This window comes from Bubalus bubalis, chromosome 13, assembly GCF_019923935.1.
Source record: "Bubalus bubalis isolate 160015118507 breed Murrah chromosome 13, NDDB_SH_1, whole genome shotgun sequence".
Classification (NCBI taxonomy): Eukaryota; Metazoa; Chordata; class Mammalia; order Artiodactyla; family Bovidae; genus Bubalus; species Bubalus bubalis.
In genome coordinates this window covers 54,347,348-54,364,996 of record NC_059169.1, presented here as the reverse complement: position 1 = coordinate 54,364,996, position 17,649 = coordinate 54,347,348, and positions in this window count along the sequence as shown.

Genomic DNA, 17,649 nt, shown 5'->3' with positions numbered 1-17,649 from the left:
AGCCAAACCTCATCCTCACAAACCCCAATCCCTCCCAGCATACCTCTCCTGACTCCCTGAAGCAGATCCCATCCATCATCCAAACTAAGCCATACACAGTTCCCCAAGTGCATCTGCTTCCCACCTCCACCCGGTCTCATGCTCCACCTGGACTGCTTTCTCATGATGAAATTCTATCCCTCTCCCAGGAGAGAGGACTCCTCTCTCAGATCTCATATTTCACTCCCATCAAATTGTTCTTCATCCCCCCAAAGCACATGTTTCCTTGCCAAATCCCATCAGCTCCTCATTTGTTTCTCTCTCACTTCCCCTTGCATTATATTTATCCTAACACACACACATGCACGCACACACAACTTCAGGCCCAGACATTGCTGCTCAACACACCTGGAATGGTGCGTCTCTGTCACGATGCGTGTGATTGAATTGAGAAGGAAAGCCACCAGCAAGAGAACAAGTGGGCCAAAGGTACGTGCAGAGTCCCCTCGCAGGCTTCAGGACAGTTGGGGACAGGGGCAGGGTTCAGGGGTGGCTCCATCTACACATGAGCTGGACATGCTCCCTGACGCATGAGCTGGCAGAGCCGTCTCCCATCACCCCTCAGAGCCATGCCACCCCTCGGAGCCACATCACCCCAAGGGGGAAAGTTGTTGCTTTGAGTCACTGCACCTTGCTGCAGGCTCTGCTCCTCCCCCCGCCCCCACCCCCAAGGATGGCCCTGACATCGCGGCTCAGAGGGCCACTGTCTCTCTGTCTGACCAGAAGCACGTCTCACATCTCTGACCTGGGCAAGGCCTCCCCTGCACCTCCTCCACATATCCTGCCGACTTTGTTCTCAGAGCCTGTCTCTGAGCAACAGTCGGATGGACTCAGCCTGGCAGAGGGGCCGGGTTAGGATTACATGACATATGGCCCTGTTGGAGGCGAGCCACAGGCCAGCTTCTCCAGGGGCCGGCCTGTGTGCCTGCGCACTGCTCACCTGCGCCCCCATTACCTCTCATCGCCAGAGGCCTTGGACAAAGGATGACACTTGACTATAAGCAGCAGAGGAAGCACTGGGGAAAGAAGGCCTGCCTGCTCTCCCAGGAACCCAGGCTGCTGAGACCCGGCCAGCCAGGGCCAGAGGCTCCGTTCCAAGGAGCCCACATGGACATATGTTTCCTGAGGAAGTGCACGGCCCACAGGCAGGTCTGAGGCCCCTCCGTGGAGAGAGGCCTCCCGCTGGCCTCTGTCCTCCCAGCCACACGTCCTGCCTCTCCTGAGCATGGGTTTGCACTAAGGGGACCACAGACAGGAGGACAGGAGTATCCGTGCCACAGGCTGCCTGTGAGAGACTCCTGCCGGGTGAGGATAGGGTTGAGCGGGGAGGAAAGGATGGGGGTGAGGGGAGGGAGAAGGACCCAGCCTCCCTAAGCTAAAAGAAAAGGCACCTCCCCCCCCACCACCTCCGAGGCCTGCGGGCGCATGCACCCCTCAAGGCCTCTGGTCCCAGCAGGGACCCTGCTGTCCCTGCAGACACAGAGCATTCTCCAGGCACCTTCAGAGGGACTCATCCAGACAGAGACCTTGGCTCAGACCTTGGGTCTGTTGTTCTTTAACCCGTCCTTTGCTTTCACTCCTTTTTTTTCTTTTTATGTGCTACTTTTAACTTCATCTTTACTTTTATTAACATTCATTTCATCTTTTCCTCCTTTTATTCAGCAGGAACAAGAAGTGACTGTTTACAAAACCCACACCGCAGGACTGTGCCTCCAAGATGTCTTGGGTCTGGGGTCAGCAGATGGTCTCTGCCAAGGGCTGGAGAGCAAGTGCGCTTGGACTCGGCAGGCTGCACGCTCTCCGCCATAGCCACGTGCTGAAAGCGGCCATGGACAACACATGCACACAAAGGAGTGTGTCTATCCCCCAATAAAACTTTATTTACAAAAACAGGCAGCAAGCAGATCTAACCTGAGACCTCAAATCCAGAGCTAATCCAGATAAAGGAACCCAAGGGAAGGGTCCAGGAAGGGAGCTGCCCTCTTCAGCCTTTCATCCAGGCACACATTCTTTGTCCAGCCTCCCAAGACCCGTGGGACAGCCTGGCTCCCATGTGGGTCTCTCAACAACCATAGTTCTCCATGTTCAACAACCTCCCAGAGCCCTGCTCTTCAGACCATGGACAGGACCTTCCCATGCTTGTCTGTTACCAGCACCACCCTCACATGCCCTAGCTTTCATCTCCCAATGCCAGACCATGGGTCTTATCTGGACAAAGTGATAAATATGAGGACACAGCAAAAAAAAAAAAAAAATTACTGGTGGTGTCACAAAAGACGTCACCAAGCTGACATAACGAGCTGGGTCTTAATCACACAAAGAAGGAAGAAAAGCAGGTTCCAGGTAGAGGAGAGAAACTGCTAAACAGAACACTGGCATGAGGTTTTCACCTTAGAAAGACAAACACTTTCAATAGGGAAGGATGGAAGAGGACAGGACCAGAGGCAGAGATGCAAGAATGGGCTAAGAGGCCGGGCAGATGGGGATGAGCCCCCGGGAACATGGGGTAGTGGCTGGCATCATGGACTCTGTGTTGTGTCCCCTGACACACACACAAACTCGTGTGCTGGAATCACCATCCCCACTGTGGTGGTGTCAGGAGGTGGGTCCTGGGAGGTGATTAGGTCATGAGGGTGGGGCCCTCGTGATGGGGTTGGTGCCCTTAGAAGAAGAGATAGCAGAGAGCTTGTCCCACTCTGCTCTCTCTGTCATGTGAGGACATGGTGAGAACCAGAGGTCAGAGGTCAGTCAGCTCCCAGACTCCCATCTGCTGGCACCTTGACCTTGGACTCCCAGCCTTCAGAACTGTGAGAAATAAATGCTTATTGTTTAGCCCATCCATTCACTGGTATTTTGTTCATGGAAGCCTAAGATAAGGCAGCTGAGAAATCATCTCAAACATGAACAGTTTCTACTATGATATTCAAAGAATTGAGTAAGCAGAGGAGTGGGCAAGTAGAGGAGCTAAGCTTGGGTTAAGACTAGGTTAGCTGCAGGGTTGGGTAGCATTCAGGTTAAGATGAAGTTTAGTTAAGACTAGGTTGGCTGTGGAGTTAGATGGCATTCAGGTTAGGGTTAAGATTAGGGTTTGGCCTAGAATTAAGGCCCCCACTGGTTTTCTTCCCATTTGAACACATGACTCAAGAGATTTTTGTGACCCATTGTAACACACAGAGTCTCAAATGGACTATTTTTCACATCTATTTTTAACACATTCATTTTTAACATCTCTAATCAAGGGCTATTTTACAAAGGTTCATGATGTCTCCGCTTAATCAGCAGTATATTTATTTCATAGCAGTACATTAAATAATGGTGGATTTTCTAATCAGCAGCATCTCATATTTTTTTGTAATATGCTGAATGTGTTCAACACACAATGGAAAATCAAATAGTTCGTGTTAATTCAGAGGAAGCACAAGCATTGTGGGGTGTTGTCTATTAGTTCTGTCTCCAAGTCTTGTTTCCTAAGGAAGCTTTCAGACTCAGAAGCGTTTTCTTGGATAAACGTTAATCATGCTCTCTTATGCATGCTGGCTTGAGGGACCATAGAGCAACAGGTCAAGAGCTGGGCGTGTTCCTGCAGCAGCATGTAAGAAGACAGAAAAATTAAAGAATAAGAATCGACGTGGCCTCGGCAGACACTGAGAGGGGAGTTCTCAAAAAGCCTTAAAACAGAAAATATAGGGGAGAAAATATGAGAGCAAGAGGTATGGAAGTTTAGTTCAGGAATCTAGCAAGCAGGTGGACTCAGTAAACAAAATAGCTATTTTTAAAACATCTTGTGACTCATTACCAACCTACTCTATGATTTGAGTTCATTTTGGTCTTTTGCTGTTGTTCAAACCAGACTGTGTGAGTTACCTTATAAACAGAGGGTCATGTGAGCATGCTAATTGCCTGAGTCTGCAAAGGGGCCAGAAATCCTAAAAGGTGACTCAGCCAAAAACTAGGATCTCCCTGAAAAGGAATTTCTGTCTTCCTGTTTCTGGTTGCACTCCCAGAAGAGGATTAACAGCTGGTGACGGGAACCCCCAACTCCGGGCTTCAGTGTCCAGCCACACTGGTGCCTCTTCAACACCGTTTTCCAGCATCCCAAGTGGCTCCCTAGGGCCTCGGACCTGCTATCCAAATGTTGCTGCTTAATTCACAAGGCCCCCGAGAGGGCAGATGTGGCTGGTCCTCTCCTGTGTCCTCAGCCGCCAAAAGCTCACTCCAGTCCTCCCTCTGTATCTCTTTTAAAGGTCCTTCCCTCTGGATTCCATGCATCCTCAGAGGCTGCCATCACCAGGCCAGGCCAGTGAAGGTGACAGTGACGGCCACACCAGAGCTCCTGTGACAGACGCCTGTGTGAACCAGCCCTGCGACACAGCCCTCCTGGGGGTCCTGCTGCCTAAGTGACTGGCTCTGCATCTATAGGACTAAAAAAGAGACTCTGGCTGAAGCTGACCAGGTGAGGATGGACTCCTAACTGAGGTCCACAGTCCTAGGCTGGCCAGTGGCCAATGAGTTTGCTGGGCAGGTACAGAGAGTCTGCTTAAAGAAGGACGATGAGGACTAGGCAGGACATGAGAGCCTGCTCTTGGAAATCTGGACAGAAGAGAGAGAGAGAGTACTCTAGGAGCAAATGGTCATGTTTCCTTAACAGCAGAGCCTCAGAGAAGGAGCCAGAAGTCCTGTAGCTGCCAGGCCACGAGGCCACCCTGTTACCAGAGCAGACTCAGGTCCTGTGCAGCCTCCCGAGCCGTTTCTGCAGGTCCAGGTCTAAGTCAGTTTCTGTCTTCCTTTAGAGCCCTATGAGCAGAGCATTTCCTGGCTTCTTGTGGAGTCTGAGTGGCTAAGAGTCTTGTTTCCCACATGCATCCATACAGTCCTGAGGGCAAGTTGAATTCCCTTAAAGTTAATTCATAAAACAAAGAACCATACACATGCAGTGACCTTCACTAGCCCTGCTCCCTGAGCATCTGCAGCATTTCCAGCCTGAACTATGCCATTTGGCACTTACTACAGACAGTCCCTCAAGGTCACTCATTTTGCATTGGTTTTTCCTCCCAGCTGTTCATATACTTCCTCAGGGCAGGGCTCATGCCTCATGTGTCTTTTTTATCTCTCAAGTCCTATATGGCCTTGAATAAGATATTGACAGTTAACCTCTCCAACCACTGGTATTCTTGTTTTCAAAACTGGAATAACAGTAGCAACTACTTTAAAGGGTAATTTTGAAGAATAAATGAAAGCATGTCTGCAAAGGGCTTGGCTTAGTGCCTGGCATACCGTGTGTGCTCAGTAAGCACTGGTGGAAGCAATGATGGCAGCGCTGGGGATGCTGGTGGTGAAGGTGGTGGTGGTGACCATGGTGGTGGTCATGATGATGGTGCTGACGGTGAAAATAGTGATGGTGATACTTATGGTAGTGGTGATGCTGGTGGTGGTAATGATGATGGTGGAGAAAATATTTATGGTGATACTGATGGTGGTGGTGATGATGATGGTAATAGTGATGCTGATGTGATGATGGTGAAAATAGCGATGGTGGTACTGATGGTGGTAGTGGTGGTGATGGTGATGGTGGTGGTGATGATGATGATGGGATGATGATGATGGTGATGCTGATGCTGATGGTGGTGCTGGTGATGGTGATGGTGGTGGTGATGGTGGTGGTGGTGATGATGATGGGATGATGATGCTGATGCTGATGCTGATGGTGGTGCTGGTGATGGTGGTGGTGATGGTGAAAATACTGATGGCGATACTGATGGTAGTGGTGATGATGGTGATGACAGTGTTAATGCTGATGGTGGTGATAATGATGATGGTAAGAGTGATGCTGATGGTGATGAAGGTGAAAATAGTGATGGTGGTACTGATGGTGGTGGTGGTGGTGATGGTGAAAATACTGACAGTGATACTGATGGTGGTGGTGATGATGATGGTGGTGATGGTGGTGATGGTGATACTGATGGTGGTGGTGGTGATGATGGTGGTGGTGATGATGATGGGACAATGCTGATGGTGGTGACGATGGTGGTGGTGAGGGTGAAAACAGTGATGATGTTGGTGGTAATGGTGATGACAATGGTGGTGGTGGCGGTAATGGTCGTGCTGGTGGCAGGGTGGATAGTATGCATCATATAGTTCTGAACGTACAGCAGTAACTTAGAAGTATTCACCGTCATGTGGGTCACCTGGCAATCCACACATACTCATGGGCTTTGACAGGAAATAAGAGGTAGAGATGAGCAGAAGTGAAGGCCAATACATGTGGAGCAGCTGCTGGGACACCAAGCCAAGCCTACCAAGCAGGACTATGACCGTATTCACCCTTTGCAACACATGGACAGAAATCCTAAAGATGAGGGGAAAAAAATAGGCTCTAATAAATTAAATGACTTGCCCTGTTTTATAAAACTAAGAAATGACACTGCCTGGGCCTCAGATCTGCATAAGCCCAATGGTCAGGCCTTTGCCATGTACAGCAGGCTGTCCTGCAAGTGAACCTTTAAGGACTGATGGGCAGAGGGAGAGGCAGCCAGTGAGCTCTTCCACCATAGCCACGGCTCCAGAGCAGGGGCTCTGCACACGAAACACATCAAAACCCACAGTTCGTTGACTCCTGATCAGGGTTTACATATGCATCAGAAGAAATAAAGTCCAGTTGCTCCATTTCAACTTTGACCTGAAAAGGAGGAGGAAACAGAAGCAAAGTGTTGAGAAGTGGCGGCGCTGCTGAGGTTGGCGACAGGCCGTTAAGACGCTGCAGGTCAAGTTCCTTTAGAGACGGCCTCCGAGGGTGGCTGGTTCTCGTCTTCAGATGACGGTTCTGAAAGGTCTGGCTGGGCTTTGTGTCCTGATTCTGCTCTCCAGGTGATGGAGTGGAGAGGGGAGGTGTGACAATGCTTTCTGAGTGTCCACTGCAGCCAGGAATTTAACTTCCACTCACCACTCACCTGAAATCTCACCTGAGATTTCAGTGTGCCTCTCTCCTCCACACTCCATGAGGACGAGGAACAGGCTGGAGCAGGGCCACCTCAGCGCATAACTTGGGGACCGGACATGAATCCAGTCCCGGCCCCATTGCCCAGCGTCACCCCACCTGCCCTGAGTCCCCTCATGAGACATACTGGTTCCAGAGAGCAAAGGCTTTGCAGTCCTGCAGCTCCGACTCAAGCTGGCTCACCTGGAGCTGGGTGGCTTCCTGCTACTTCCCCAGCGTCTCTGGGCCTGTTCCTCAGCCTCCGTGCCAGCATGCTGCAAGCCTCAAATATAAAACACGCAAGGCCTGCAGCAGCCCCAGCCTGCACACCATCACTCTCCCCGGGGCAGGCATGGTCACCACCACTCACCATGCTATGACACCTGCTCTTGGGGGCTCTGCCCCCTCTTCCCTCCTCCGCCTGCCAGTGCTGAGGCCTGACGGAAAGCTCCAAGTTAGTGAGAGCATCGTGGGCTCAGCCAGCCCCGCCAAGGCAGGGTGACGGTGAAGAGAAAATGAGATATGGGTTAGTAAAGCTGATACAGCAGCGAAAGGGCTAATGCAGGTTTGGGCTTTGTTCCCAGTGGTTTCATCAGCAGAGAACAGAGGTGAGAGTCCCTCGTTAATAGCCTTCTCCAAACCCCACCTGAAAAATTACATGAAATTCCGGGCACTTCAATACCATAAAGATGCAGGAAAGCTGAAGGGAGTACCGAACCCAGTAATAAAAGCAATGGGGTGGTAGGGAGCCGTGATTTACTGGGAAAGATTAAAATAACTAACTATGTACAGCACGTCTGGGTGGTGACTGCTGAGGAGGCAGGGAATCGTAGCAGCCTATAAATAATGAAGGCATGTAAACAGCGCGGCAGACGCTTCGGCCGGTACCAGGAGGCTCAGCAGAAGGAGGGTAGCCCGCCGGAGAGGACAATTTATGAAGGGCGTTCAGAGAGCTGTGTGGGCTTCTTTTGAAGAGAGAGAGAAATTAAAGACACTGAGGAGTACTGTTCCAACCCAGCAGGAGGAAATCCTGCTTTTCCGAATCTACTGGTTTCCGGTCCACCCTGCGTGACTCCAACCCCAACTGCTGGAGCCCGTGGCTATCACCTCCTCTCCCCAACAGACCGCAAGCTCGGCAGAGTTGAAACGCACTGGGTTTGCTCACCAGTGACTCCCCAGCACCTAAGGCAACACCCACCTCATGGTCATCATCCCATAAATACCAGCCAAATGAAAGACACAGCAGATGACCAGTTTGCGAAGAAATAAAGCATTTGTTACCAAAAATGACATGAGGTAGCGGTCATGGTAAAACACCAAAGACCAAAGACCTAGCAGGTTCATTGCTATGGATTGTAAGAATTTTAAGGTTAGAAGGGCCATTAAACATCCTATATTTCCTATAGGATGGATAAACAACAAGGTCCTACTTCATAGCACAGGGAGCTGTCTTCAATATCCTGTCATAAACCATAATGGAAAAGAACATGAAAAAGAACACATATGAATAACTGAGTCACTTTGCTATACAGAAGGAATTAGCACAGCATGATAAATCAACTAAAACACATCAATAAAAATTTCTTTAAAAATCGTACATTTCAACAATTCTCAATTTATTTTCCCAAACCAGCTCCTGTGTGCCCCGGTGCTTGTGCACAGTCTCCAGAACACTATGTACACCCAGCGCCTTCTCTCCACCCTGAGAGTGCCTCTCAGAGCGCAGCCACGTGAGAAGGATGGTCTCCCATGGAAAACCTCGAAGCCTCTCTAATCGACTAAAACAAAAGAGTGAACCAGTGGAAAGGCAGACATTGCAGGTTTAAGTTAAACAACTCAAGACTGAAACCGCACGGGCCACCTGCTGAGCCTCCTGCTCCTCTGGGCCACCTCCTGGGGTCCCCTCCCACACCCCAGACTCCTCTGCAGCAGCTCGTGTGACAAAGCTACAGGCACTGGTTTGCCGAGATCTGTGGTGAGCACGGGATTTTCCCTGTCAACTTAGCCGACGCTGATGAGCCGTAGTTATGAAATTTGGAGGCAAAGTCCAGACAGCCCTTGATGCATACATTTGTTTCTGGAAAAGTCAACTTCAAAGCCCAAAGTCCATCTATGGAATCCCGATTCCCCATTAACACCCACAATAAAACAGTAAATACATTCCAGGGAGAAAGCAGTGGGGAGAGTCATTTCTCAACTGAGTCCTCAAAGTGGTTGCTGCCCCCAGGGCCCAGGTGCATGGGGGTTGTGGGGTGGGGGGCGCTGTGGACAGAGCCCAACATAACTCAGGAGTCTGGGGGTCACACAACCCACCATGTCAACACTAGGCACTGAGCACAGGAAACCGGAGAAGGAGGCATCTGAGCTGGGTGGAGTCACCCCAGGGAGGAGGGACAGGAAACAGCTGAGTTTGTTGTGGAGGGGTTGGAGGGGAGGGTGGGTGGGAAGCTGGGAGATCCTGCTAGAATCTGCTCCGAAGTGGAGCAAGCAGATCGGAGAAACACAACAGATGTTCAGAGCAAGGGGTCAACACTTTAGGGCACAAAGTCAGAACTTAAGGCCACACAGTCCGACCTCCATGGATCTGAAGCTACATATAGACTTTGTCCACTTTGATCAATTGTTCTGAACAGAAACATTAACACTTTGGAACTTGAGGTGGTACATCAGACCCTGCTGGGGTGTTCCCTAATATGGGGTGCATGTACCAAGTCCCCTTCCCAAACTCTAGAATGTTCTAGAACACAGCAGTTCAGGGCCAGGGAGTGGCAGGGCTGTACAATTCTCACAGCTCCATGAAGGATGGAGAGAGGGGTCGTGAGGGAGGCGAGAACGAGATCAGCCCTACAGATGGAGGGGACCCGCCCACAGGCTGGAGAGAAGGAGCTGGCCTGGGGGTAAATCAGTAGGATTTCGTGATATTGAGAGGTAGGGTAGGGGCAGGAAGGGGTGGGGACAAGGACTCACAAGTTTTGTCCTGGATGCAGGGGTGGGCAGAGGTGGCACCTTTGAGACAATGCTCACAGGTGGGAGAATGTGGTTTGTGCACCTCTTAAAATTGGGGTGATAAAGAGCTACAGAGTCTGCTGAGCTTGGATGTTATTATGTTCAGCAGGTATAATAATAAGACAGTTCCATGCACCTCCACCATCACACTTTTCCTACTACTAGATTCCTTACACAGATTTTTGGTCTTCTCTGGATAATCTCTGAAATGGTTTCAAAAGTCATTTCTAAAATGCAGGTATGGCTCCTAGCAATAAGCCACCAAATTCCAAACCAGGGAGGAAACCTAATGATATACGTAGCCACAAGTAAATAACGAGGTGATTTTGTTCAAACAAGTAGTTCTGGGGCAGAAAATAAACAGCAGAATCACCAAAGATGGCAAAGTCATTTTCTGTGAAATGCATTCTCACTCCATGAACATAGCATAGCTGATGGGCTATTTTCTGGTTTTGTCTTTAGAATTTGTTACCCACTTAAGTGATCCAGTAGAAAGATGCTAGAGATAGAAAAGAATCCTGACGTGATGGGGAGGCAGAAGTGGAAGAGGGTTGAACAAGATATGGTCACTGGTGTCCCTGCTAGTTCTGAACAGCCCAGAGTATACGTACATCCATGTGTCCAACTCTTTATGACCCCATGGACTATAGACTGCCAGGCTCCCCTGCCCAAGGGATTTCCTTGGCTAGAATACCAGAGTTGCCATTTCCTTCTTCAAGGGATCTTCCTGACCCAGGGATCAAACCCACATCTCCTGCATCTCCTGCATTAGCAGGAGGATTCTTTACCACTGAGCCAGCTGGGAAGCCCAGAGGAGTTCAATGAACTATCCCTCCAGCCTCTTGGACATTGGGCTTGTCTACAAGGTCAAAGTTGAGTCTCAGGGTCATATGGGAAGGAGGAGTGATGTGTGGTGTTTGAGGCCAGCTCTAGAAATCCCATAAAATCTCTTCTACTCTTGTCTATTGCTATAAATTAATCAGGTAGTCAAGCCCTCTGCAAGGGAGGTTGGGAATTGAGTCTCCAGCTGGGTGGCTGAAAGGAGGGAAGCACGTTGTTGAACATGTTGACCATGAATCTCAGCCCGTGGTCCTCCCCCATCAGGCCCAGTGACATGGCAGTCCCAGCAGATACCCACCGGAGCTACTGGACCACTACCTGCCAGGTCTCCTCTGCATGGAGACACGATAACCAATTTAGAAAACTGAAGAGGGGGTATGTTATTGGGACACATACAATGAAAACTGGATCACTGATCTACTAAGGAAGACTGCTTCTCACTCCCAGTGGAAACTGAACCAGATCAACTCACTTCACATCCCTAAGTCTCATGTGTTTCCAATTCAAAGAAGAAAAAAAAAAAAAAAAAAAAGCTACTTCTGGGCTATGGCCCCACCTCCCTGGAATGTGGCGAAGGTAGGTGAAGCCACGCTTGCCCTCTGCTTTGCAGTCTGAGACATGCTGGCTAAACGTGGTGTTCCGGCTGCTCAGGCAAAGTCAGGAGGTACACATGGAGTCCACCATGATTGAAGGAAAATGCTAGGTGGGAGTTTCCAAAACCTAGAACTCAAGTGGACCCATCTCTCCGGTGTTGAGTCAAGATGGGGGAGAGAAGCTGAGGCCAAGGTCAGAGAGCCCAAGTGCAATCCCAGGACTGGCTAGTGTGTTTTTTGAATCAGCTAGTGTGTTTTTTCTGAGACAGACATGATCGTGTGATTTCAAGGATGCAAATTTGAGGTGTGGAAGGAGAGGCTCACCCTGCTGTGAGCCTATGCAGGTCAGGTTCTATTCAACACGCTTTACAAACCTCACTTACCCCATCCTGACAACAGCCCCCTCAGAGGCAGGGATGAAGGGCCACGCAAAAACACACTGAGGAACATGGTGTGTCCCTGGCCACAAAGTTAGAAGAAACCATGGATACGGGATTCAAACCCAGGCCACCAGACCACAAAGCTTACACTTGTAAACACTAACCAACTTGGTAGAGAATGGGTATTTAATAAATGAATAACGACACTCATGCAACTTCCATGATTTAAAAACATCAGTCAGCCTCATTGACCTTCCATCCCAGGAGAAGATGCAAGTAAATACTCTTTGTAAGCTGGTATCACCCGTGTGTGAATTAATAGCAGTATAAACGATTACTACTTCCACAGGTTCCATCCCTCTGTAAACAGTTAGCACAGTGGGAACGTGTCGTGTTGAAGTCCAATAGAGTGTAGGCACAACATGGCCTGATTTCCATCGAGACAACCATAGCTGGCTTATTTGCTGTCCTCCAAATGTAAAGTTCTCATCCTAGTTGTGTAGAAAACAGAAATGAGCCTTTGATTCTCTTCTGCCTTACAAAAACTTGTTTTCAGACCATTAATCTGCAATCCTGTATACAGTCTTGACGTTCATGTCGTGTTTTCAGTATAAAGTCCTACGGTCCTAAGAACAGGTGAGTCAGTCACTGTGTTACATGTTGTATTAATTCTAATCTCTAGTGAACTTCACAGCATCGTCTGCGTTCCCAAGTTTGCTTCAAACGCTTAGCCCCTGTCTAGAGAGCAGTAAGTAACTGATCGAATGGTTTTATAAATTGTTCATACATTTGTCACATGCTCCTTAATATAGTCCCCTGAGTGTGCTCAGAACCATCGGGCGTGGCTCCCGATTTAGCCCCATGACAAGTTGTCACGAGATAAAAACAGCTAAACAGGAATTCTGAAACTTAACTCCTTTAGTTCTGAACTAAAAATACAGAACGAATCATTACAAAGCAAGCCCAGAAAGGTATTCTATATGACACCACATGTATGTCTCGATTTTTCTTGCTGTTGTTCTTTTGTTTCGCTCACAGGTCTCCTTCACAGGAGGTTGTAAGTCAAGCCTCTCTCTCCTGCAGTGTGCAATGTGGTTTGGGGCTGGGGTGGAGGGCTCCCTGGACCACCACCGGTAATGAGCTGCTCTCTCCCGCCCCAGACTCACCTTCCTGTCTCTTGCAGATCACTCAAGTCCAAGGAGCTGGGTTTTAGAAAATGGTGATCAGGGACAAATATCGTCATAGTTTCCCTTCCTCTGGGTGTTCCTTGTCCTGCTGTTCAGCAGACGTGAGGATCTCCTTGAGGGAGGATATGAGGCTGTGGTTGTCAGGAAGGGGGCTGACTCATGCTCCAGGATCACACTACCACCATCATCGCATGTCAACTACATGATGGCTATTTATATAAATACGTAAAATATTTTATGTAATATTTTTTATTTTTTCCATGCTGTAAAATGGCCACACAACAAACTGTACAGAAATGTAGAATGTGAGGTTTGACACGTCTCTCCAGCCAGTAAATCAAGATCACTACCAAACCCATCACCCCAAGGTCTCCTCACTGCCCCCTCTTCCCACTTCTGCTGGCCCTGCTCTTCCCCAGGAAACCACCATGTACTTCCTATAACTTTGCATTTAGATTTAATTTTCTAGAATTTTATTCAAATAGAAACAAGTACATGTACCGTGTACTTTTTTGTCTAGCTTCTTTCATTCAGCTCAATTATTTTGAGATTCATCCATGCTGTGGCATGTTTCAATAATCCACTCGTCTTTATTGTGGAGCGGTCCTCCATTGTACAGACACATCAGAGTTAATTCATTCCCCTGGAGTACATCTAATACATTTGGGGTTTTTCCCAGTACTTGGCTATTACCTTAACAGCTGCATATGTCTTTTTCTGTTGGGTACATACATAGAAGTGGAATGTCTGGATCATATAGAACAAGCATTCCAGTTCCTCCGAATCCTTACCAACACTCAGAAGGGTCAAGTTTTTTAAATTTTAGCCCTTTTAATAGGTGTGTAATGGTATCTCAATGCAGTTTCACCTCCCATCTCCCTAAAGAGCAATGATGTTGGGTATCTTTTTAGGTAATTATTTGCCATTTGCATAATCCTTGGAGAAGTGACCGTTTAAATATTTTGCCCACTTTACTGAGTTTCAAGAATTCTTCACACGTTCTAGCTCTAGATCCTTAGGCAGGGAAGTCTGGACATAACTTGAAGATGTTATGTTCTGTCAGTCTGTGGATTTTCTTTTCATTCTCTTAACAGTGTCTTTGAAAGAGATTGTGCTCTTTCTGTGTTGTATCTGAGAAATCTTTATCTAAGTTCACAGATATTTTTTTTCCTAGTTGATTCTAGAAGTTTCATAGTTTTTGGTTTGATGTTTAGGTTTATAGTCCATTTTTAGTTAATTTCTATATATGGTACAAGGTATGGATTGAATTTTTTGTGTATGATATGTTCAACTGTTCATACCATTTGTTGAAAGGCTGTCCTTTCTTCATTGAATTCCCTTTGTGTTTTTGTCAGAACTTAGTCATCTTGACTGGTAAGGATGTGAAGCAACAGGAACCCTCATCCATTCCTAGTAAGACTCTAAAACAGTACAGGCAGTTTGGAAGACAGTTTGACAGTTTCTTACAAAACTAAGCATACTGTTACCATATGACCCAGCAATCTTACTCCTTGATATTTACCCAAAGAAATGAAAACTGTGGTTCACCAAAAACTCTGCACAGGGATGTTTACAGCAGCTTTATTCATAGTTAACAAAACTGGGGAAAAAAACAAGATGTCCTTCACTGGATGATGGATAAATAAGCTGAGGTCCATCCAGGCAATGGAATACTATTTAGTGCTAAAACGAAATGAGCTAGCAAGCCATGAAAAGACTGGGGAAAATCTCAAGTGTATATTACTGAGTGAAAGAAGTCAATCTGAAAGGGCTACGTTCTGTATGATTTCAACTGTATGACACTCTGGAAAAAGCAAAACTATGGAGACATTAAAAAGATCAGTGATTTCTAAAGGCTTGAGGGGTGGAGGACATAAGATTTTTAGGACAGTGAAAATACTCTGTATGATACTATTAATATAATGATGGATATGTATCATTATACATTTTCCAAACCCCAAAAACGTACACCAAGAATGAACTATAACAGAAATTATGGACTTTCGGTGGTTAAGATGTTGTATGGACTGGGGACGGGGGTAGTATATGGGAAATCTCTGAACATAAAATTGCTCTAAAAACATACAGTCTTAATTTTTTAGAAGTATAGAGATAAAAATAGTGAATTTAGCACATCAGATCTTTTTCAGTGATGTTGCTGCTATAATACATTTTATTTATGAGTATTTGCTTCTTAGCATAAAATAGAGGGTAACAAATACAATTTTTAAATTGAGGTGTCTCCTGATTTGTGGGTCTTTTTATGGACTTTGTATTCTGTTCCAGTGATGGGTCGGCACAGTCTCAGTTACTGTAGCCTTATAAGCCTTGAATTTACATAGTGTCAGGACTCCAACTGTGCTCCTTGCTCTGGATGTTCTCACTGCTTTCTATTTCCATATGAATTATAGAATCAATCTCTAATTTCTAAAAAAATGAAAAACCTATGAAATTTTGATTGAGGTGACCTCTGATCAATAGGCCAGTATGTAGGAGATATACAGCTTAACAACACATAAACGTGGTGTATTTCTCCATTTATTTGACTTCTTTTATCTCAGCCACATTTTGAGATCTGTGGTGAATTGGTATCTTGAATATCTTCTGTGACATTTGTCCCTAAATATTTGTATCCTATTAAATGTTACTTTTATTTCAATATCTGATTATTCATTAAGAATATGTAGAAATGCAATTGGTTTTTGTAGTGCCTGGTGGCTCAGTGGTAAAGAATCTGCCTGAGATGCAGGAGACCTAGGTTCGATCCCTGGGTCGGGAAGATCCCCTGGAGAAGGGAATGACAACCCACTCCAGTATACCTGCCTGGGAAATCCCATGGACAGACGGGCACACTACAACCCATGGGGTTGCAAAAGAGTCAAACACAACTTGGTGACTAATCGATAACTTGCATCCTGCAACCTAAACTCGTTTTTTAATTCTACTGGCTTTTCTGTAGATATCATCAAATCTTCTGCATAAATGGTAATGTCATCTGCAAAAAAAAAAAAGATGGTTCTTCTTACTTTCCAATGTGGATGCCCTTCATTTCTTTCTGCTTAGGATCTCCAGGACAATGTTGAACAGAAGGGGTAAGAGTGAACAACCTTGCTAAGGGTTTTGTCAGGAATTATTTTTAATTTTGTCAAATACTGTTTCTAAATTTACTGAGATGACTGATAACTTGCTTTTCTTTTTTGCATGGTAATAAGTTGAATTACACTAATTTTCAATTGCCAAGTCAACCCTGCATCCTTAGAATAAAGTCCTACTTTAGACATGATACATTATTCGTCTTAAAAAAAAAAAAAGGTTGGATTCAACTTGCTAAAATTATATTTAGAAGTTTTAAATCCATATGCTCATGATGGATACTGATCTGTCATTTTTTCTTCTTGTAAAGTCCTTCTCTGACTTAATTCATAAAATGAGTTTTAAATATTTCCTTCTCTTCAATTTTCTGCATTTATCTTAAAGTGATATTTCTTTTTCTTAAACATTTGGCAGAATTTACTAGTGATGCTTCTGAGTCTAGAGGTTTATTTGTGGGGAGGTTCTTAATTGCAAATTCATTTACTAATTTTGTAACTAATATGAGTATCTATATCTGTTGGTAAAGTTAATATTTCACATTTAAATATTAATAGCAATTATATTAATCCTATTAGTAAAAATAGGGCTATTCATGTTATCTATTTCTTCCTGAGTAAGCTTGGTATTTTGTAGTTTATGTTTTTCAGGTAATTTGTCCATCTAATCTAAATGTTTTAATTTATTCAACATTAAACTTTGTCATCAATTGTTCCAAGTATTCCCTTATTTCATTTTAACATCTATAGAATCTATAGTAATGTAACCTCTCCATTTTTATATCTCTAAATTGTGTCTTCTTACTTTTTTCTCTGATCAGTTTGGCTAAAGGTTTATCAATTTTATTGATCTTGTCAAAGAACCAGTTTTTTGTTTCATTAATTTTTTTTCTGTTGTTTTTATGTTTTCTATTTCATTAATTTCTACTCTGATCTTTATATGTCTTTTGCCCTGCTCACTTTATGCCAAATTTTCTCTTCTTTTTCTAGTTTCTTAAGATGGAAGTTGAGTTCATTGGTTTGAGGATTTTTTTCTTTTCTTTTGTTTCTTCCTTTCCTTTTTCTAATAAAGGAATTTAGTAAATATCAATTTCCCCTAAGTATTAACTTAGCAGTGTTCCACAGTTTTTGAGCTGTTGTATTTTAATTTTCATTTAGTTCAAGCTACTTTATAGTTTCACTTCTGACTTCTTTGAATCATGGGTTCAAAGTCAGAATATCTAGAAGTTACATTTTCTTAGTTTTCAGTGTTTATGGATTATCCAGAGACCTTTCTGCTAAATTGGATTCTATTGTGGTCAGAAAGTATTTTATCTTACTGGTTGCTTGATATTTTTTATTTCCATAGATATTATTGAGCATTGTTTGGGGATAAAATTAAGCTTACTTTAAAATAGTTTGATATTTTTTTGGTGTTTCTTTTTAAATATATTAGGTAGAATTGGAACAGTGTTTAGTCTAAGGCTAATTACTCTCCACCACTGACTGAATCAGACCTTTCTGTATACTCCACCCAAAGCTCTGTGAATCCTGAGATTTTTC